Source organism: Pseudorca crassidens, chromosome 8 (genome assembly GCF_039906515.1).
Source record: "Pseudorca crassidens isolate mPseCra1 chromosome 8, mPseCra1.hap1, whole genome shotgun sequence".
Classification (NCBI taxonomy): Eukaryota; Metazoa; Chordata; class Mammalia; order Artiodactyla; family Delphinidae; genus Pseudorca; species Pseudorca crassidens.
The window spans coordinates 91,168,329-91,191,828 of record NC_090303.1 but is presented as its reverse complement, the minus strand read 5'-3'; the positions used below and the strand labels follow the sequence as shown (position 1 = coordinate 91,191,828).

The 23,500-nt window shown below is 41.5% G+C and overlaps 1 protein-coding gene across 3 annotated transcripts in view; it reads left to right on the top strand.

Moving 5' to 3' along the window:
• Positions 1-316: 316 nt before the first annotated feature.
• Positions 317-23,500, top strand: part of PTN (pleiotrophin) — a 96,882-nt gene continuing 73,698 nt past the window's right edge. The window contains exon 1 of one of the 3 annotated variants that reach the window (XM_067747117.1): positions 317-612. The gene's annotated coding sequence lies outside the window, so the exon portion shown is untranslated. Of the gene's footprint in view, positions 613-688; positions 708-23,500 lie in introns of those variants that run through there. The other 2 variants (XM_067747115.1, XM_067747116.1) reach the window with 2 other exon arrangements.

Below are 23,500 nucleotides of genomic sequence, written 5' to 3'. Positions count from 1 at the left end.
CCCAAACTGTAGTTTAAGATGCCATCAATCGTCCATTTAAGACGCGCTACTTGATTAACTGGGGTACGCACCCACCTAAAGAAGAGGTCATGCACAAAGTTTGGGAAAGAGATATTGCATCTGTCTCTGCTAAAAACGAAACAGGGCTTCAGCCTCTGGCCTCTGGGTTCAAATCCGCGTGCTGGCGCGGGTGGGGAGATACTGCCCCTGGTGAACCCTGCTTTTAATAAGTTTCCCAATCAGCTCTCGAGGGAAAGGCGCGCCCCCCCCCCTCGCCCAGCCCTCGTATTCTCCCTGCCAGCTCCTCTCCTCCCTCCCATTCTCCATTTCCCTTCCGTCCCCTCCCCGGCAGGGCGTGCTCCACTCCGAGGCAGGATCCGTCTGGTTCCCCGCCTTCCAGTCCGAAAATCCCGCCAAGGGAGCCGCAGAGCAGAGGAAAAGCCAAAGTGGGGAGAGGGGAAGAAAGAGACCAGTGAGCCACCGTGCGTGCCGGCGGCGGGGAACAGGCGCGGCCGCGAGCAGCAGTGACTCGGGTACCTGGACTCCGGGCAGAAAGCCTCGCCCCGACCAACAAAGGCAGCCTGAGCGCACGCGGCTCGTTTGCGACTCCAAGTAAGTGGAAGGGAATGCGCGGTTCCTCCGAGGGCTCTCCGATCGACTTCCCCTTCAGCCTCCGCCACTTTTCTGGGCGCCCGCGGATGATCGTGGTAGGAGTGGGAGAGGGGCTGCTGGTGTCTTTGCTGGTGCGGCTGCTTTCAAAACTGATTTGCTCCAGAGGCATATTTTGGGGGCGTCTGGTCAGGATGGTCAGGGTGCCCATAGATGGGTGGAAGGAAAGCAGCTTTTGTGATGTTATGTGCGCATTTGGACTGTGTTCCTGCTTCCAGCGGAATGGAGAACATGCAGGGGCTTTGCTCTTTGTAAAACCTGAGTTAGTAGGTGTGTCTGTGGCTGGGTAGAGAAGAAGAGAAAGTCAGGCAGCCTGAGCAAGCAGGGCTCATTTTCCCATCCTTCCCCTGCTTCCCGGATTGCCCCAGGGCTTGCCCGCTGATGCGTCTTAGCTGGCATTTCTAGGTACCAAGTGGGGGCTTGTGCCTCCCAGTGCCAGCTGACCTTGCGGGTCCCTCGCAGACCATCCGGGCACTCCTTGTCCTGCCTGCCAGCCCAGGAATGGTTCTAGAAATGGTTACGTCCAAAGTTTAAAAGACACACCTTGAATCCCATTTCTCATTTGAATAATTTTAAGAACTGCCCTGTACAGAGACACTTGAACTTTTTATTTCACCCACATAAAGCTTGGGTATATTAATTACCAATCTGCTAGATTCTTAGTTTCTGAGTTGATGTTTCTAATAAGTTAAAATATTTTAAAAGAGAGGAATGTATTTAACTCCTTCCCTTCTCTACTTAACACACAGAACATAAAACTTGCTCTCTCTTCAACACACACACAGACACACACACATCTTTTTCTTTAACAGAACACACAGGAACACCAGAACACACACTGAGTTTATCTACACTCCTGTTAACTCACCCCTACCTCTGTTAACAGCTGCTCTGTAAGTCTGGGGGATACATTGAAAATGTAGGAGTGGCATGTGGTGGTGGGAGGTGATGGTTGGGGAGAATGAACAATTCGAGAGAAATCAAAGTTCCAGTCTTTTGGCATCTTTTGTTTTCATCTGGAGGGTTACTGAGGCATTTTGCTTTAACAGCTTGAGAAAGGTGACCTACGGGTGTGTGTTGGAGGGAAGGGCCTGGGAGGAGGTCCAGGAACTATCAACAGGCGCTTTCGAACTAATAATATAACGAAGCAATTTCATGATCTCAGGCAAATGTGGAGTTGACGAAACAGCAAAGCCCTTTTTAGCCCCTTGATCATCTGGGGATGAACTGATATTTGAAATATTGAAAGGTAATGGGAGTGAAACAAAAGAGGTGTCTCCCAGTGTAGAAAATAAAGCTTCTATTTTCCATCTTCATTATGTTCCTTTTTAAGTAAATTATGCATTCTAAAGACCAAATCATTAAAATAAATTATAGTCCAGTTAAATTCTAAGAAAATTGGAGTGGTGTTTTCTTTTTTCCTCCCTTTGGGACATGAGTTATTTTAGAGTGGCAATATTTGTACTTTCTCATTTAAATTAGAGGATGGGCTTTTGAAAAATTATGTTGTGAAAAAACCCTCTAATACCATTATTTTGTGCTTTAAGAAACTTTGGTGCTTTTAATTCTCTAATCGTATTTTAAATCTGTAGAAGTTGATCTTTCCTCTCCTCCTGTTCCCAGGCCTCTTTTAGGACTTTTTTTTTTTATCATTTAGGGAAAGGCCTCTATAAGGACACCCACCTGAAGCCATACTTAACGCATTAGGTGCTGTGTTCCAGATGTTTGCTTGTCGGTACAAATGTATTATATTTTCAAAGCTAGAGTGTGAGAGAAAAGAAACTACAGTTAATATGTGACTTTTTATTTTCTGACTTTTCGATGGGGTATTATATAGAATGAGGATGATAACATATATTTAAAATATTTAGAGTACAATATATTATGTTTATAATACATAACTTTGTGGTTTCCTGGACCTCTTTTCATGGTATTGGGTATAATAAATTTACTGATTTATTGAAAATTTCCATGTACCTATTTAGTCTTCACATATAGCAATATGTGGCAGAACCCACATTTTTTAATGAACATTTTTGATGTTTTTACTCTAGAAAACCTAGTGGCCTGGTTTGAATTTTCACAGAACCGGATTATTGAAAATAACTTGAGAGAAATTAGGTCCCCGAATAATTTAATCACTTTTATCAATAAAATCAATCCTAGAAATTAAGTATTTGGGGTTTAAATATTTTTTTCCTTTTGAAGATACTCTTGCTTTCTTATTTAAATGACATTCTCATGTGAATTCTGATCATATTCTTATTTGCCATGTGGTATTTTATTACTATTCAAAATTTTCTCAGGAGACTGACTTTGGGTGGCTTGTTCGAAATGGGGTATTAGTTAATGGTGGATTGAGGGCCGGTAGTTAGAATTCAGATTATAAATTCCAGTTGTCCCAACACTTACACTTTTCAATATGGTGACATAGTGAATAGGATGGCTGTCCTTGACTTCCCTCCTAAAGGTAATGCCCAAACTGAGACCACCCAGGGTGATCAGGGAGCAAGCTGGTTTACACCTGAGTACAGGTCAGTTCAGTTTAAAGAGATGCTCATCTTTAAGCATCAGGTGAGTCAGGCCTCCCAACAGCCCTTGTTTGGATGCTGAGTGGAGCTCCTCTAAGGGTGATGAATGTTGTCTCTTTTGGCTGCAGTTCTAATGAATAATCAGAGAACTTTTGTTTCCTTTTGACACAAAACCATGTCATTGCCCTGGGGTAAAATAATATTCAGATATGGAGCTTCTCTTTACAAGCTGGGCCAGCTTTTTTCCTTCCAGAGTCAATTGGCTTGAGTGGAATTTGGGCCACAGCCTCACTTTGGAAGGTTCTCCATTCTTGATGTTTATGGCCCATTCAATTTTCCATCCACTGGGCGATTTTTCCATGCACTTCTTCCCAGTCTTGTATGTGGAATCGTTTTCCACATGGCATAGGTGTCATACGATCTTTCTAGATTGTCAAATATAACAAGCCTTTTGTTCCTATTTTAGTATTTGGTAAATGACAAGTTAAGATTTCTGTGGTTTAGAAGGATAACTATAATGTAACGTTATCAGAGGGCATTATAATTATGGTAATATTGCAGATTTGATTATGTAGATCACATTCACCACAAATCCCTATTTCTTCATAGTAAGCAGGGAATACAGTGAATAGTTCATGCTTAAGATATTTTGAGAAATAACTTAATTTTTTCTACTGGGCTTTATTTTGGAGCCATTTCTTCATAGTAGGCTTAAGATAAAGTGATATTTCAAATAAAAACATCATCATAATGAGTTTCCTAAAAGCAGAGTTCTTAGATTCTGAAACTTCATAGTTAGTGAAAAAAGTCTATTGTTACATATTAATCTTGAATGAAGTAAGTCATAGTAACTGACACTTGGGCTCTTAATTCTAAGAATTGTGCTTATTAAAAACCAAAACATCATTGTAAGGCACAAATAGCATTCTGTATCTCTCACCTTTTATTCCCACTTCTTCCACTTTTTATACTGAGATATGAGATGACTGTTCTTCAATGAAATCACAGACATGGAGGGAACGATAGCAAGTCCTCTACCTTCAGCTGTGGAATTTGGGTGAAACTGAATGAGTCTGAGATTAACGGCGCCAAGGGAGGGTTTTCCCAGGCAAATCCTCCCTCTAGGTGGCGCTCTAATTCCCCCCTCCACCCACCCTTCCGGCGACTTCCGTTCCTCCTTTCCCAGCAGCGCCAACACTGGAAAAGCACATCGTTTGCCTCTTGGAATTACTCACTTTAACCACCAGCTCCACCCCACCCAGACCGTGCACCCCTAGAAGGCAGACACTCTCTCATTCCTCTCCAGAACCCTAGCATATCTAGAGTGAGACCATTGAAATGCCCAATGAATATCTGATGAATGAGTGAAAAAATAAGTAAATGACTCTGAATACCATTTTCTCTGCTCTTCCTCATGTTCCAATGACCTTGACTGCCTTCTATACTCAATCCCTCTATACATCACCTGGTACCAATTTCCTGTTTAAACCCAAGCACCCCATTCTCAACCTTGAACCTCTAGAAGAAGGCTCTCCTGTCTTTTCCTCTACCTCCTTTATTGCAAACATCATATAGGTCTGCCAGTTCTCTGGAGCGTCTTCCTAATCATATTTCACCTTGTTTATTTTAAGGCTCTCGACCTTGCATGGTCTCTGACTCACCTGCATAAAGGAGAAGGAAACCTTACCTCTTCTTTAACAAACTGTGTTATTCAAAGCCTTAAGACTGAACACTTGGGACATTATTTTCATCATAACTTCATTGTGGCTACAGGCCTTTGCTTTTCAGAACTAATAACATTTATTTTCTCATCATATTTTCATAACAATTCTACTTAGGTAGGCTGAACAGGATTTTTTTTTAATTGATAAGGATACAAACTCAAAGAGGTTAAGATGACCCCATTATTTAATACAAGAATCTTGACGATCTTAAAAGATCTTAAAATTCCTAGTTTGGATATTTTTTTCTCCTCTATAATATAATGCCATATCTTCAGCTGACTAATTAATTTTCTTTTTCAGTTGCCTCTCATGTCAAACCTAAACTCCAGTGTATGTAGAGTAAGCGGCCAAATCACCCAGTGTAGTGGTTTCCTTTCTTCGGTGTTTATCAGAATAACTGGAGTCATGTCTTAGCATCCAGATGCCTGGAGCCCATCCCCAGAGATTCTGATTTGAGAGGTGGAGTCAAGGAAGATGGACATGTGACAGGGCACCTGGATGCAGGTGATAAATTAGAAACATTGGCTGTAATGCTCCAATATTTGAGCTCTAAGTTTAAAGAAATCAAGGTAAACCACAGCTACGCTTCTTACTAGCTGTGTGACCATTAGCAAATACCGTGGTCTTTCTTGCTTCAATTTCCTTATCCCTAAGATGACAGCACTAATAGCTCCTAGGATGGACATGAATATTAATCCAGAAAATGAGTGTGAAGGACAGAACCCAGAGTCTGACTGCTACAGAGTATTTGATGAGGATAATGGAAATGCTGATTAGGGGGATGCAGCCCTGCCCACCCGCCCCCCATGAAAGTCCACCCTTGCTTTCCCTCCCCCACTGCTTTATTTCTCATGTCCACCTGGCATGAGAAAACGAACAAACAGAAACCTAGGTGAGATTTTCTTCTTCTTGAAATGCTTCTGCCCTCTCTAGTCTCAGACTGTTCTCTCTAAATGCAGATCCAAAACCCCTTCTGAAAAGAAACACACGGAACATGTGATCGTGCTCCAGGCCCCAGGGAATTTGACATGTAAGTTCCCCGAATCAGACTGTTGACCTTGGCCTTTCCTACAGTGTCTAGGAGAGCAGTTTACCTACAGGGCACTCCCAAGCCAAGGTGCAGCCATCTCATTGCTGAGGTTGGTGACACCCATAGCCATGTGCTGTGGCCCTGCTGCCATCATGGAGCCGTCAGCTCAGAGGAAAGAGTTCAGGTTTGGATTCAGGAGCCCGCATTTATCTCATCGCAGTTCTGCCGGAAGCTGAGTTGTCCCTGTATCTCCTGGAACCTCAGGGTTTTCATCTGTAAGCTGGTGATGATGTTGATGATGATGGTGTTGAGGGTGATAGTGATGATAGATGCTCTGCCTACCTCACGGGCTGGTGGTAAAGGTAAATCGTAACAAACTGTAACCTGCTACACTAAACATAAGCTACTGTTAATGAAATCAGTGGGGCCAGTTCTGCCTGTCTCTTTCCTCAGTTCTGCTGCTTGTCGTTATCATTTTCTCAGGACCCCTAGAGATTGCCTAAGATGCTGAAAGGTAAGTTTGACCAGATGAAGTGAGTAAGAGGAAAGATGTGTGACAGGTGTGAAGAAAAGGAAATCGGAGTCAGAGTGAAAAAAAAAAAGTGAGTAGACAATTGTAAAAAAGCTTAAACTAAAATGGTTATGAATTGTTTTACTAAATATTATGTTATAGGGCTTCCTAAGAGTTGTAAAGGATGCATACCAAAAATTTCAATCGGTTATTCTCACTAAATTTAGGTTTTTACAATTGATTAGCAGCACTTTATACTATAGCTGTGCTTCTCACACTTCAATGTGCATGTCAGTCACCTAGAGATCTTGCTAAAATGTGATTCTGATTCAGTAGGTCTCTGGTGGACTCTCAGGGTCTGCCTTTCTAACAAGCTCCCTGGCGATAGCAGCTGCTGGCCTGGGGACCTCATTTTGAGTGACCAGTCACTAGTGTTTAGTTCCATAAATTGGGAGAGCAGGCAAGAAATCAGAACTCTCTAATCGTGACATGCATAGCTTAAAACACACAACGAAGGTCATTGATGATAACACTTCCTACTATGTGCAAAAGCTGATCACTCCTGTATCTTCGTGTGCGAGTCATATTTACAATGTTGGATTATTTATAAAAGAAATTTGCAGAGTCACCATCCGAATTGCTATGGACTTGACTGAGCCCCTTAAGAATACAAGGCCCTTTGTCAGGTGTGATCTCAGGCCTCTTACCGGTGCTTCTCCTGGAGCCTTCCCCTGCGAGGGTGTAAGTGATAGTAATAGTGTTTAGGAAACTTCCTTCTTACGATGAGAAGGATGTAATGTAATATGCTTTCTGAATGCTAGAGTATTCTCTTATTTAAGGTTTGAACATCTGTTTTTCCCTTGGATGTGCCTTTCCACACCATAAGGGAAGCAGAGCAGGGATCATCCATCTGTGTGGCTTCCTGGGAGATGCTGGGCTGCCTAAGGAAGGAGCCAAGGACTCTTGCCTCAGAGTCCAGATTCAATCAATATGGAACGTATCTCAGTAACAATCTTAGGGAACAGAGAAAGTCTCCACTCAGGATAAAACAAATGGAGACCATGTAAAACTTTAAAATAATGTTTTCATAATGGCCTTCCTTATTTGCTAATAATATGGCCTGTTCTAAACCTGCCCATGGAATTATTGCTCCCCATAGCAGAGAATCATCGCTAAAGTTGTAACACAAAGTGGCCTTCATTTTTGAGCATTAGAACATCTGAAGGCTTCCACTGGGCATCTTCCAGTTGGCCAGATGGGGTGTCCATGTTAAGTCAGAAGTTGGATCTTTGGCTTAAAAAAATATCCTGCAGCTTTGGAGAATCTTACGGAAGGGCCAATTTAGTTCTTCAAAAACTATTTTCTATAAAAGAATGTTGCCTTCTGGGTACAGGATATTTCTTTAGATATGGTCCAAGGTGATCAAATGAGGAAGCCTGAAGCTGCTATAGGAAAGAAAGCAGGGAGTTTATTACGTTATTTTAAGTGGTGGAGGTACTTAAGTTTTGAAACAATAATGTAAAGCCTTTCTTCTCATCCTCTTTTCTTGATTACCATATATAGTTAATTGTTAAATTCAATGACTCTGGCAAAACACAGAATCTTACATACAGCTCAATTCATTTCAAACTTGTGAAAAGTTTGATTAATTTTAATGATGTGAAAAAAATAAGGGTTTTTTGATTATTATGTTTGTTATTAGGAAAACACAAATATATACCTGGAGAAACATATTATTTTTTCTCATTCTAGAAAAATGTCCATGCTACAAGATATTACAATTTTTTAAGTTATGAAGAAGGAAAAAAATGACTTATAATCCTGCTCAAAATGGACACCACTGTTAACACTCTGATACACTTTTATAGTTTTTCTGATTTAACCTTTGAAAATAGTTGCACAAATAATTGTGTGTCCTGCTTTTTAGATCAACATAGTAATCGATGTATGCTATATGTTTATAGCTTTCCACACATTAACATGTGCGTTTGTTTCTACTAAGTGGGCCAGTTAAGATGGAAATTCAATTTATTTAGCTTGACATGGGTAAATTTGAATCATAAAGAAAGCTTAGTAAATTAATCTGATGGACTCTCATTAAAAAGTTGGAAATAGAAAAATGCAAACAAACAAACATAATCCCATGAAGCAAACAAAAAATCTTTCTCCCAGCAAAGGATGTGCTGTTTAGACGGAACAGATAATCTTGTGGACCTTAGTGTGTACAAATTAAAGGTCAAGCGGAGTAAACATTATCTTCCATTCTTAACCTTGAGGACCCTTCCAGATACATATCCAGGGGTAAAAGTCTCCCCAGGGAAGCCACAGCTGCCTGATCTCACCCAGGTCCAATGTCACCCCCTTAGCAGGTCCCAGGAGCCTGCGGAACTTCTGAGCTGCTCTGGGCTAAGAAGAGAGGGCCTAATGCACTGCACGTGGGTAAACGTGCAGGGGCAGCAAACCTCTTTGATGCACGTCACTCCAGGGCTTGGCATCCTTTGGGGAATTATTTATTTGCTCTATTATTATTTGGAATGAATAGTGTACAGATTGGCTCTAGTTTAACGTGAGTCAGATCAAATTTGGGTTTGTCAACCGCACTCTTATTTGTAGAGGAGGGGTGGAAGGCTTTTATTGTCTATGCCGGTATTGGGATTCCCACCAACTTGAGCCTGAAATGATTTCTAGCCTTTTAAAACAGTGGTTTGAGTCTGATGGTTAGGGATCACAGAGTTTGCCCTCTGATATACGATATCTGGGGATTTGAAGATGTACTTCAAGGCTGTCATAAATGAATTTAGTTTGGAGAAACAGATCAAAAGCAATTTAGCAGGAATAAGTTGGTAGAGGTGGATTTCTACCAACTTCTCTCTAACTAGATCCACATTTCCTAAAAGCAAGCTAACTGTGGGTTTCCAACATCTCATCCAGTGATGTTCTCTTGCAAGAGGTTAAAATGAGAGCAGTTAACTTTAAAGGCAGCAGAACCAAGAAGACAAAAGAAATAGAAGTGGACTTGAACTGAGACCTTAGGGAGAACATCCAAAAATCTGATAGACAGAAGCCAAGCATGAGCTTGGGGAGAGGAGCTTCAGACCTCACAGAAAACTCTACTAGATAGCGCTGAGGTCTCCTCCACTCTGGATGAACTGCTCGGCAACTCTCTTTGGGCCCTTTTGGCCCATCTGGCTCTGGTGGGGTTCGTTAGGAGGTTTCTCTCCAGTGGATTTGTCTTGTTTGCTTTCTAAATCTCCTAAGCTCTACATGCCTCTTAGTATAAAAATGCCAAGAAGTCATTCCAGGACAGGAACCAGCCTGTCCCCTCCATGTTCCTCTCAGAGGAAGTATTTGAAGGCAAAACAGAATCAATCAGTTGTTCTAGTGAAGAGTTGCTGCCTCACATAGGACTTGAGCAATCTTGGATGCAGGGCCATGACTTAGACAACCTGGTCACTGGAGTCAACTAATCCATAAAGTTTACACTCTCCACCCCATTGTTTCAATTCACATTTCCCCCACTCTTGCAGGGGGATCATGAAACGAGACCAAGGAAAAGACCCAGAGGCTCCCTTTCATGGGCACAACAGGATCCCTCCAGGCCCAGGGCTTAGCTACACACACACTAGTTAGCTTCCTGGGTTAGGTTTCTACCCTGACTTCCATTTGCCGCCTGTAATGTGTAACATTAAATATCTTGTTGAAATCAGAAAAATGTTTAGACTTGGGCATTTCTATTAAAAATTGTTTAATTTTATTTTGAAGAACAAATATTATTTCCTTTTCTCCTTCCCATCTCAAATTGACCCCTTTCCTTGTCTAACTTCCAAGTCCATACCAAGGTATAGCCAGATTTATCATCATCTATTGGAACTTGAGCAACTGTTGAAAATAAGTATAGAATAGAGGAAGGTGTGACCACTCTTCTTAAGGTGATTTTAATGATTCTTTGGTGAGGAAGATCAGCGTAAGTATGAGGGGCTGTTTTCCCCAAAAGGGAATAGATTTCACTACTCATCTAACGTGACATGGGATTGCTTATCTCTATTCTTGGCGGAATTTAAGCAAAATCACACGTTGTCCCTTGAGAATGTTCCAATATTTGTATCTACTGTGACTCCTAATGCTGCAGCGAGATTGGAGTTCCTGTGGGGAGGCCAGGAACCTCTGAATTGGAAGAGGTGAGAAATGTGACAGTTGAGTATAGGACAGTTAGTAAGGCTTTAAGGAGCAAGTAAAAAAATTCTCTCCCAGAAGCTGGAAATGGAGAAACTATGGGACTGTGGCTTATCTGATAAATTTGACTTTTACTGAAATGAGGATGTGGACATACCCAATGAGGAGCACCATGTGCAACTGAGGGACATTTAAGGTACATCCTAGAAAGGGTAAGACATGGAAATGTTGACTGGTGTTTCCTGAAGTAAATCTGCAGATCCTATAATAGATTCCTCAGGATAGCATCTAACTGATTTTATTTCCATTTGTAGGTCTCCATATGAAGGTGCTTCAATTATTAAATCATTTTGGATTGTCTACCCTTTGTATTGAAAGGAAGTCACTATATTAATTCTGAGTTTCAGTGGTCCTGCATCTTCTCACTGAACCTCTCTGTTCTATACTGTACTGCTAGACAGTTGTTTCTAGTTCTTTCACGTTACCACTACCCAAATAACAAATGGCACATAGTAGGTACTCAGTTCATGTTTATCATTTCATAGAATTAAGATAACCTTTAACCTAGTTCCTACTCAATTTCCCCTCTCTCCTGCAATCTCCACCAACCCTGGCAAGATTTAACATTAACTGGCTGCCCTAACCAAAAACTGTGATGTGAGCAATCATTTTCTAGCTTTTCTGCTCTGTCTTTCATACTCAGGGATGTTTCCATTATCAATGTGCAGGCATCCAGAGTTCCAGCTCCTGCTGCTGTATGAAGACATCTTGTATCCAGGCTTCATGCTGGCCACGGGCATCCCTAGTTTCCCTTGATGTGCTCTGGGGACACATGGCAGTATGTCAAAGTTCAGAAGCTACAAGTGCCTCTGAGGCTGTGTTCCTAGGAACTGCCAGGGCCAGGGAGGAGCCGTCATCCTCTATCACTAGCTACTTCTGGAAGCTGAAGACCTTGCTTTCTTTTCTTAGCATTCCCCTCCTTTTTCCTTTCTGAGCACAATTCCCCCACATTACTAACAACGGCAACCGAGTCTCTGAATGGTTAAGTAACTTGTCCAAGGTCAGGAGGTAGTAAGAGGTAGAACTGAGATTGTAGATCAAATATATCTAACCACAAAGCTCCTAAATCAGGGCTTCCCTGGTGGCGCAGTGGTTGAGAGTCCGCCTGCTGATGCAGGGGACAAGGGTTCGTGCCCCGGTCCGGGAGGATCCCACATGCTGCACGCGGAGTGAATGGGCCCGTAAGCCATGGCCGCTGAGCCTGCGTGTCCGGAGCCTGTGCTCCGCAATGGGAGAGGCCACAGCAGTGAGAGGCCCGCGTACCACAAAAAAAAAAAAAAAAAGCTCCTAAATCACACTCTTCCACCGCCACCCCACTGTCCTATGACAAGGGCCCAGTGAGCATCTGAAGGTATTTTGGTCCAATCCCTTCCTTCTTCCTCTTTCCTGCATCCAGGAATATGCTCTCATGCTATGTATTTTATTCCTACCTCACTATGATCTAGAGAATACACTCTCTGGGACAAAGAATCCTGTTGTCAGACCAGACCTTTCTGACTGCATATTATTGCATATTGTTTTATTCTCCATTGCTTTCTCAAGCATCGGTTTGCCTGGCCTGGTGGTTCGACTGGCTCGTGCTGAGGAAGGGGAGGGGGGGAGTGAAGACAGGAGGATGTCTGGGCAATGCTCTGTCTGTTCCTCCAGGCTGCTATCACCTGACCAAATTGTTTGTTGGATTGCTGTGTTCCAGCCCCAGGGGAGGCCACAATGCATTGTTTGTTTGTGTATGAGAGTCTCTGGCTTTGATTAGCAGCTAGCTTCAGTGCAGCTGAACATACAATAGGGACCAAAGGATGGGAAAAAAAATCCTGCTACAGTTTCCCATTGGAAAGCATTCGCTGTCAAGCCTGGATATCCAACAGTGGGGCACAGATGGATAGAGGCTGGGAAAGGTTAGGTGATGGATTCTCCATGCCCTGCAGCCTGTTGTGTGTGATGAAGTTGCTCCTTTACGTGAAGTATTGAGCCTTTATCCCTCTAGATGCTGTTTACGATTAAGGTTTGAGACTGGTATTGATGTGGTTTGACGAGGGGCTGAAAAGCATGAAGGAGCCCCACGATGACAAGGGCAAGGGTAAAAACAGTGAAAAAGATGCACCTATGTTAAAAGGCTAGTCACACAGTTAAAAAAAATGCCATTACTTTGGCTGCATGGAAGAGGTAAAAATAACTATAATTCTATCAATGAAGGAGGAAAGTAGCAAGTTTTTATATCATAACATAGGCAAAGTTAGTGATTTCATAACGTAGACACACTGATAATAGATAATTTATTTCTTCTCATTAAATTAAATATGATATCTAGGGTAAGCACCCCCATCTGCTGGTAGCTGAATAATAAGATGTCTGCCTGAAGGAAAGACTCCTCATACATCCTTAGAGTAGTGTGTAAGTTATCAAGAATTTTTCGTCAACAGAATATTTGTCTGGAACATTGTGCATGTTGCAAAAAGCCACCATCCATTATCCTAGCTTGTAGGTACCTTATTTGGGTCCTCATAAGGGGGACAAAGCAGGCTTATAGTTAGAAAACCATACAATGATTAAATGGTAAACGAGTTGTTATCACATTGTCTAGAAGAAGAAGGTATTCCAATCTGGAGTGGAAAAGGGAGGCTGCATGAAGGGGGTAGGGTTTTCAAAGACAGAGTGGTATTGTCTATGGCAAGAAGGCACGGGGAAGGCATTGTAGGTGAGGGATGGAGAAAGAGGAATGCCAAAGAGATGATAAAAAGCAAGATACTGGGGGACAGAGAGCAGAAGGGCCTGATTTGTGCAGTCAGTGGGTGGCCAAGGAGTGAAAGTTAGGATTAGAAAAAAGTTTTGGGTAACGATAGCAAGACCCTCGAAGGGCAAGCTGACCTGCTCGGATTCTATCCTGATAGATAGTAAGGCATCACCGAAGGTTGATGGAAGGTTTTCTTCCACAAGCAAGGAAGAAAAACAAAAAACTTTGCTAGAGTATAAGAAAGATTATTTTCAGAGAAGTAACAGATTAGAGGTGGAGAGAATCCGTTAGGTTTTAAAAAGTAATCCTCTGTGTACCACCCCTCCCCCCAAGCCCTTGATCTTTCCAAATTCTGGAAATCCTGTTCACGCTTCAGTGCTTTGCTTCAATACCATCTCCTCCATGAAAATTGTCTTCATTCCTCTAGTTAAAAATGAATACTTATTCCTTATTCTGTTTCACAACTTTCTATGATTTTTCTTTCATAGTTTTTATCCATTCATTCATTCATTCAAAAATATGCAATGAGCACAGTCTACTGGGCTCTATGTTAAGTACTAGGAATGCAGAGATGAATACAACACGGTCTCTGTCTTTAAAGCTCACAGTCTAGTTGGGGGCCAGGCACATCAACAGAAAATGGATGCAATATCAGTGCAATGATCTAGATAGGCACTTTTGAAAGCCCATAAGAGAGACACCTAATGCAGCTGGGGGTGGATTCAGGGCAGGCTTCCAAGAGGAAGTGTCTCCTGACTTGTGTTTAAAGACTGAAAAAGATAAGGGAGAAAGTGGGAGTTCTCGGTAGAGACAAGAGTGTGAATCCTGACTTCATTCTTACCATACAGTGGTTATTTTAAATGACTGTCTCTCCCTTACTTAACTAGCCCAATGCTTTGCATGATATCAAATGTCCAAAAGAATGAATAAATGAATAAATGAATGGATGGATGGATTTCTGATGCCTTGACATAAGTAGGTACTTAGGAGGAATTCTTTCTGGAGACACTATGAAGGAAAATAAAAGCTATCTGACATTAGGATGGAAGTCTAGATGTTAGGATGGAAGGTAGGGGCATGATAGGGTAGTGAAAAATGAGATGTTGACCAATTTGAAAGAATTCCAGTGCCATTGATGGAAGAAGTCTAGAGAAAGAGCTGATATGGGAGGAAGAGGGGAGTGTTCTGGGCTAGAAGGAATTGTGGAGAGACTGGATTATCCTCAGAACGGAGTGTGAGCCGGACTCAGGCTTCTCAGGTCTCTGACCTTCATGGGCAACCTCAACGTCTAGGAGACCTTTTCATGAGAAGGAGCCTCAGGCATGTGGTGGACGGTGGTGACCAGGCTCCCAGCTAACTCAAATCCCCGAGCTCAGTACTATACCTTCCTCCTCAAGAGATCGTGCGACATACTTTTGCTAGAATGAGGCAAGGCCGTGTTAACAGTTTTATTTTCTGGGAAATATATGCTATTACTTTGCTCCTTATTTTAAGGTTTCCTTGGACGCATCAGCTTTCAGGAAAACTCTGTAATGAGGTCTAGGCATGTCACATGCACGTGGAATGGTATGAAGCCACACCTTCCAAAAGGGATCAGTTGGCCTGTGAGTTGCTTTCTGTACTTGGTTTACATTTTAGATGTGGGCTGATCACCACACTGAGATGCCCGCACTTCCCTTGAAACTGCTGATTTTGCTTTGCTCAAAGGAATGATCTTCTGCCAGCATGTACAGACTCATTACTTCTGCAGCCAGTGGAAAAAGTAGTTACTCATGAAACTCAGCGCCAGAGTGACGGTGGAAGCCAGATTGTTATGGCTCAACGAATATTGATTAAAATATGTGGAGAAAAACAAGTGATGGGCCCTCAAAGGGAGAAAGTGTCTTTATGTTCAACAGTCTGCGGGAAGGCAGACTCTTTCTCCCTTTCTGGTATTTTCTTTCTCCAGTTCCAGGATCCTCCTTCATAGTGAGGGCAGAGTCGAGGTAAATGGATCATTTTCATTTTCCTTCCTTAAAAATTATTCTGTTAGCTTTGCTAAAAGAAAAGAAAGCTCGGGAAGTCAAAATTGTCTGGTTTCCAATCCCCAGTTCACTGGAGAGTCAGAAGAGGCAGGAAATGTCTTGGGGACAGAGATTAGACAAGATGTTTTCTAAGAAAACCATGGAGCCTAGGATATATTATATTTTTTATTGTTCCAGATTAGGATTTAGTCTCCAAGTCCTGTTCCACGTAATTTGGGGCCTGTGAAGGTGAAGTCTTGAGATTTTACAGAGGTTTTACCTCTTCTGGTTCCTTTGACCAATAAGTAAGCTTCTGCCAGGATGAGCCTATTGTAATACAATTAAGAATCTTTTTTCTGCAGATTCTCCACTTGATATTAAGAAAAATCATATCCTGTTCAGGCTTCTCTATAATGAAGCTAACAACTAACACCCATGTCATATTTTTCCCTTCACAAATTGCCTTCATATATTTTATCTCATTTAATCCTCAGAACAATTGTATGAGATCAGTTTTTTTGTTTTTTTGTTTGTTTGTTTTTTTGCGGTACGCGGGCCCCTCACTGCTGTGGCCTCTCCCGTTGCGGAGCACAGGCTCCGGACGCGCAGGCTCAGCGGCCATGGCTCACGGGCCCAGCCACTCCGCGCGCAGCATGTGGGATCTTCCCGGACCGGGGCACGATCCCGTGTCCCCTGCATCGGCAGGCGGACTCTCAACCACTGTGCCACCAGGGAAGCCCTGAGATCAGTTTTAATAATTTTACCCCTATACAGATGAGGAAAAGGAAGCTTCTAGAATGGAGGAGGCTTGACCAAGGTTTCTCCAAGAAGTTGCCTCATGCATCTCATAGGATAGTTTGGGGAGTTTTCATAGTCTGTGAAAGTATTTTGTAAAAATAATTCAAAAAAAAGTTGGCATTCTGTTCTCTCCTGTGTATAGATTCTGTGCTTTAAAACACTGGCTTACACAATTCTAAAGCAGTTTCTTAAAGAACAGTTCACATGCATTTGGATCTCATGGGGTTGCATCCTCCACCTCTGAAATCAGAACCTTAATTAATCAGAATATTTATTTTTAACCAGGCCATTTCATATGCAGCAAAGTTTGAGAAACTCTTTGTGTGTGTGTGTGTGTGTGTGTGTGTGTGTGTGTGTGTGTGTGTGTGTGTCTGTGTCATAGTTTCACCTTATAGCTATTGAGAATAGGGTCTCTTATGTTGCTAGCTATCTTCCAGAAAGTATTGGTTATAGATTCTAGGTTTTAGACCAGACTCTAAGTCTGGTTAATTTTGTATTTGAATTAAATAATTTGAATTTTGCAGGCTTCCACTTCCTTAATTGTAAAACTAGAAGCCTAAAATAAAAGATCTCTAAGATACCCAAAGCACTTTGATTTAGCTTCTGTGCTCTTGCCAGGTTTTAGTCTCCCGATTCCTTTCTTTCTCTTCGTGATTCCGAATGTGCTGAAGTCAGTGGTTCTTAAAATGTGGTTCCTGATCTGCAGCATCACTTTCACCTGGGAACTCATCAGAAAGGCAGATTCCCAGGTACCACTCCAAACCTATTAAATCAGAAACTCGGAGGGTGGGTCAGCAATCTGTGTTTTAATAATCCATCTAGGTGATTCTAACACATGATGGAGTTTGAAAACCACTGATTTATGCATTTCTGATCCTGGCTAATACATGCAAATATGTAGCAGTACAGTGACAACATCTTGTCTTCTTTGACCTATGCACTAACCAAAAATCTACAGCTCTCTGTTCTCAGGGAAAGGCAATAAGGAATGTATGATCCCTCTGTTTTTAATACATGACTTCTGAGGGTAAAAACCCGATTTTGCACGTTTCTAAAGTAGCTTCTGTCATCCACAGAGAGAGAAGTCATATGAAAGTTTGAGAGAGAAATGGTACTTTCAATTACAGGCAGTTTTTGCTTTGCATGGTTCCAATGTGCATGAATTTTTGTTACTACAGTTTAGTTAATTAGCACCTCTTCCCCAGCAGCATGGTTCAAATTTGAGTATATTAACTATAAATAGTTGCATAAAGTACAAATTAAACTGCTAGCTCCTCAGTCCACAAATCACTCCATAATAGATTTGCTTTCTAATCAGTGACCAATCACATCACTTCCTTCATCCTTTGCCCATCATTGGTCCCTCTGCATCTGTTATTCATTTTATGCCCAGACAGTGAAGCATGGAGTACTGTTGCCTCCTTGTCTCCCAGTATAAACCCAATGACATTTTTCAAAAACAGACAATTTAAAGAAGGAATTGGCCAACAGAAATGAATGTGCAGGCAAGAAATGAGAGGTGATTTAACACTGGAAGTGAAATTCAAATGAAACATAAATGGAGTTAGCGAAGAAATACCTGTAGGTGGGAACGTTGACACTGCTGCCAGTTGAGAGGCTCTGCATTACGCGGCCTAAGACACTTAGTGGAGCCACGCTTGTCTGTATAAATGAGAAAGGGAGACAAAACAAAGAGGATGAAGATGTCCCAAAGGGACTGATGCTGGCAAGAAACTCACTTAATTCTCAAGTATATTTTAAGACGTTGAAAGCATGAAGAATAAAACGTCGGAGGCCAATCCAGACCTAGAAAGGCATATGACAATTGGCCAAGGCATAGAAAAGATGCTCACTCTGTATTGTAATTTACACAGTGAGAAAAAGAAAGCAAGCTGTTCAAAGTAGTCTTGATCAGTATTTTACCAAAAAAACGAAACACTTTAAATCTTAACATTTCTAATGTTGTAAGTTACCATATACTAAGTAAGTATGAGCTTTGCTATATTTCTTTATTTCCCTATACATTTACCTCTGATAGTAAGATATTTTTAATGATTTGGCAAAAGATTTTTGAAGCTCAAGGAACAATCATAACTATTCCCAATGATTATTAAGGTTGCTTTCCATGGTTTCACTTTACGTGACCATTTTTATTGTCTCACACTTCTGTGTAAAGCAGTGACTGCCTGTATATATCTGTCTATATATTACTTCTGAGAAATAACTATATGAGATTATATATTTTGTATTTTTAAAAATAGAGTATAGATGAAAACGTCTACCCATTTATTCACTCATCAAATTTTTTTTTTTTTTTTAACGCGGGCCTCTCACTGCCGTGGCCTCTCCAGCCGCGGAGCGCAGGCTCGGGACGCGCAGGCCCAGCGGCCACGGCTCACCGGCCCAGCCGCTCCACAGCACGTGGGATCCTCCCAGACCGGGGCACGAACCCACACCCCCTGCATCGTCAGGCGGACTCCCAACCATTGCACCACCAGGGAAGCAGCCCCACTCATCAAATATTTATAGGATGCCCACACACTATACTATACGGCAACACAAGGGTGAAAATGTAGAGGGTACATGCTTTCATTCTTGATGAATGAAGACCGAAATAAGTAGACACAATTTCAGTTAGTGGTAAGTTATGAGGAAAATAAAACAGGGTAGTTAGATGGAGAATGATTGTGTTTGTCAAGGGAAGGAGGGATGGTTTAGGGAGGAGAGTATCAGGAAAGGCCTACTGAGTTTCCACCAAATTCTTTTCTGTTCCCGGGCAGGGATAAAAACAACTGTTAAAATGTTATCTCATACAATTTCAATAACTAAGTCTAAACTTCTTATTCTGTAACTTGAAGTACAATATATTTATGAAAATTAAAGTTATTAATGTTAAACATACTGTTTTACTTAGTCACGTATGGTCTGTTTAAAAAAAAACAAATAAAAACTCTAATAATAAATTTATGAATAGAACCTTAACTCAAGACTTAAGCATTAAACAATATTTTATGTTTACTGATTACATGTATTTAAATCTGGGATCATATGTTTGAATTCCAAAGTCTGTGGCTGTATCTCAACTGAGAAATGAATATTAAATAGGGTTTAGACAAGGAGAGGGAACCATATGCTAATGTTCATTAAAAAAGTTTCTCAAGCTTTAGTAAATATCTAGCAAAAATAATATTGCTATAGAGAAATTATAAATCCACATGTAAAACATTTTTTATCATCTATCATGTAAGAACTTGGCATCAGTGATAAGCACTATTAATGACAAGAGAAATATTGCCATTATTGCCACATGAATTTTGTAGTTAGCACATGGGCATCAACGAAGACATTGGGTTATCTTCTTAGGTGGTGAAATATGAAACTGTGAACATATATGTATATTCATTTCATTCTTATTCATATATTCATAATATCCAAATAGGAATAAAATATATATGTGTATATATACATGTATATGTGTATATATATGTGTGTGTGTGTATATATATATATATATATGGAGAGAGAGAGGGAGAGAGAGAGAATAGTTTAAAAACTATTTTAAAGCCAAACAACTTCAAGCCATATTTGTTTTAAAGGATTATCTTCTTGCAAAGCAAACATTTCTTTGATTCTTAGTCAAGCTGCGAGCAGGTAGAAGGCGGCCCGAAGCCAGTTTGATAAGTGGTATTCACCTTAGAGTTTGGAGGGGCAGAGAGTGGTGGACGTGGGGCTTCTGTGCTAGTTTTGCTGCGCGTGTGTTATAATTCAGCACCGCCTGGAGCGTGAAAACAATATTGGCAACAGCAGGGGAGGCCTGCCAGCTGTTGGGTCATTTCCTTAACTGTCCATTAGCTTGGATGCTCTGAATGGGACACCTGTGGACACAAAGCACGTTGTTGAATGCTCATTACAGAGCCACAGTGCATACAGTTCACCTCAGAGCTGACTTGGAGTCTACAGAAAATCAAGCCAGAAGTTCTAACACAGAGGGTTCCCCCAATCCCAGCTTGCTCTGCGAGATGAATAACCATCACACCCAGACCTCTGAAGAGGAAGAACAAGGTCTCCTGTGGGGCAGGTTGACAATGAGCTGCAGGGCCCAAGAGGCCAGAGTGCTGGTTTGTGTAAGGCTACTGCTGTTAGGAATGAAATTCAATTGACAAGCTAATGTCAGAAAATCAAGAGAAAACGGATGATGCAAACTTGGGGAAAACCCCACAATGTTATAAAAGTTTACTTACTTTTCTCTATTCAGTGTCCAGCGTCACATTTTTTTTCTACAGTACTCCTGATTCCTGTCTTAGCTCTCTTTCTCCTATCTAAACACTTCCCAGAAGTTTTTTCCCTTTTTTTAAAATCTCTCCCAGCCATGGCTTTAAGTTGTATATGGAGTAAAAGTGTTCATAATCTTATAATAAATATATATTTATTAATGCAAGGGCCAGGTATTAAACTCTAAGAGGAAAACAGCAGAATAGAATAGTTGGAAAATACAGTTTGCATTTTAAATTGGACACTAAAATGGTCTGCTTTAAAAAGAGATTTTAGACCCCACGTGTGGCTTTTATTTTTTCTATCAGGTGAGTGAGGAGTGAGTGTGAGCATGGGAAAGGGCTGTGTGTGAGTGTGTGGGTGAATTACGATGAAAGGTGAATAGGAAAAGACATAATAAGACTATTTTATTCACCCATGGCATAAAATAATAATAATTAATAATAAAAATAAAATTGAGGATGCTCAGGGGTTGTCATTTAGATATGAACGCATGTGTTTGTATTTTCCAAGCACATATCAAGCATACGTATATATGTGTGCAAGGGAATTTCAGAGCTAGAAAAAGGGAGGGATTTGTTTTCTGCCTTTTAGAATGTCACGGGAACTCGTCCCTGCGGATTCCTAATTAGTGGACTATGTATCCGGGGGGGCGGGGTATCAAAGAGGGCAGTAGTATTGAGTATCGATTGAAACAGTGACCTAGGCCATCTTAACATTCCCTCTGACCCTTTGATGTCACTTAAACCCTAACCTCAATGTAGAAAAATATAGAGTCAGTGAGTCCTAGCAAAGCAGTGAGAGGCTGGAGACCACGCAGCGGGCGCTGCCCACATCAGCAAGATAACCCAGGCCTTGCACCCAGCCTCCGAGTCCTGAGATATTGGCAGTTTGTCCTTCTCCTCTTCTGGGCAGGTTTGAATACCCTTTGTGGAGGCCCAGAAACAGTCTGAGATCTCAGTCAGATTCTGATAAAATGGAAAACAAAACCCTACAGGGGAGAAATCCTGAGTTTTCAGTGATTACAGAGGAAGCCGAACAGCCAAAATGGAACTATGAGCTCTGTGAGGAGAGCGGCTGTCTCAGCGAAATGACAGAGACGTTTGCTTTCAGTCTCTGGGAGTGCTTTGCTTCAATGTCAAGTTTTAAGGAAATACTCAAAAAAGAACTCTCAGGTTATGGGTATTCAGGTCATGCCGTCTAGAGACTTAAGCTTCCTGAGAGGGAATGGAAGGGAGAAAAAGCTAACCTCTGCAATAGCTAACATTTTTTGAGCCGGGGTCTCTGATAAATCCTTTATGTAAATGACTTCAATTAATCCTTACAATAATTCTATAAAGAATGGAAACTAATGAATCCCATTTTACAGATGAGAACACTGAGGCTGAGAGTTGTTAATTAAATTGTTGTTAAGTAAAGCACAAGGTCTTTGGGTTAGTAGGAGAGATCCGAAAGCTAGTGTGTGTGTTACTCCAGAACTCACATAGCTTAGGTATTAGTGGGGGGGACAGATATATAGAGAAATAGATAGGTGGGTAGATAGATAGGGGGATTAGAAGCTTCTCCCTTTAGTAAGGTAAAAGGGAAAGACAATGACACTAGTCACTAAAATGCCAGAGAACAAAGAAACTTGGGTGCTGATGGCGGGGAAGTTAATTCTATGCATTGAGGGCTATGCTTTACTGCTTTCAAATACCTTATTTCACTTGAAGGGTTATTATCCCATTTTGCAGATAAGGAAACCGAGGTCTTAGGAAGGTTAAGCAGATTTCTGAAAGTCATCAGCCAAGTGATTAGCAAAGGCTGGATCTGAACTCTGGTTGTCTGACTCCAAAATCCATGCCGTTTATAAACTCACAGTGAATGAAATGAACGCCCTGAAAGATAAAGGAGAGGAAGCGCTCCACACAGAGATGTCTGTGAATGCTGCTCACTCACGTGTTCATTCAATCAGAGCACACACGTCTGTGAGCCAGGTCTCTGAAATGGAACACAAGGTTAAATGAAACTTAGCGCTTACCATTTGTTCTCTAAAAATTATGTATGATGAGCCCAAAATATAAAATATATGTAACACAAAATATACATTATATTAAAATACATGTAACATATATATGTAACGTAAAATATAAGTATAAAATATATTTTTAGGGCTTCCCTGGTGGCGCAGTGGTTAGGAGTCCGCCTGCCGATGCAGGGGACACGGGTTCGTGCCCTGGTCCGGGAGGATCCCACATGCCGCAGAGCAGCTGGGCCCGTGAGCCATGGCCGCTGAGCCTGCGCGTCCAGAGCCTGTGCTCCACAACGGGAGAGGCCACAACAGTGAGAGGCCCGTGTACCGCAAAAAAAAAAAAAAAAAAATTACATATATATATATATTTTATAACAAAAAACATAAAAATATATGTAAAATATATAAAAGTTGATATTTAATGTGGAGCCACATGTGGCAAAACGCTGTATAAAGGAACCAAATGTAAAATAGATAGCTAATGGGAAGCAGCCACATAGCACAGGGAGATCAGCTCGGTGCTTTGTGACCACCTGGATGGGTGGGATAGGGAGGGTGGGAGGGAGACGCAAGAGGGAGGGGATATGGGGATATATGTATATGTATAGCTGATTCACTTTGTTATAAAGCAGAAACTAACCATTGTAAAGCAATTATACTCCAATAAAGTTGTTAAAAAAAAAAAAAAGAACTCATTTCTATGCTTTAAAGCCTCTGGAATTGCTGGAATTACTAGCAGGGCCAGCATGGGAAATGTGAGGTGCTGAAATTCTCGGTCCATTTCAAACCTTCATCTCCAGTGGGCTCTCTGCACTAGACTGCTTCTTGCGAAGAAAGGCTCAAGTCCATTTTATCCAGGAAATCTTCTTTAAACCCTCTGGCCAAGCTCAACATCCACTCCTTGCGCTACTAGGGTACTTATTCACGTCAGCCCTTATTCGCAGGTCCTATGCCACTCAGTGTGTGTTGATGCGTCTTTTTTCTGCA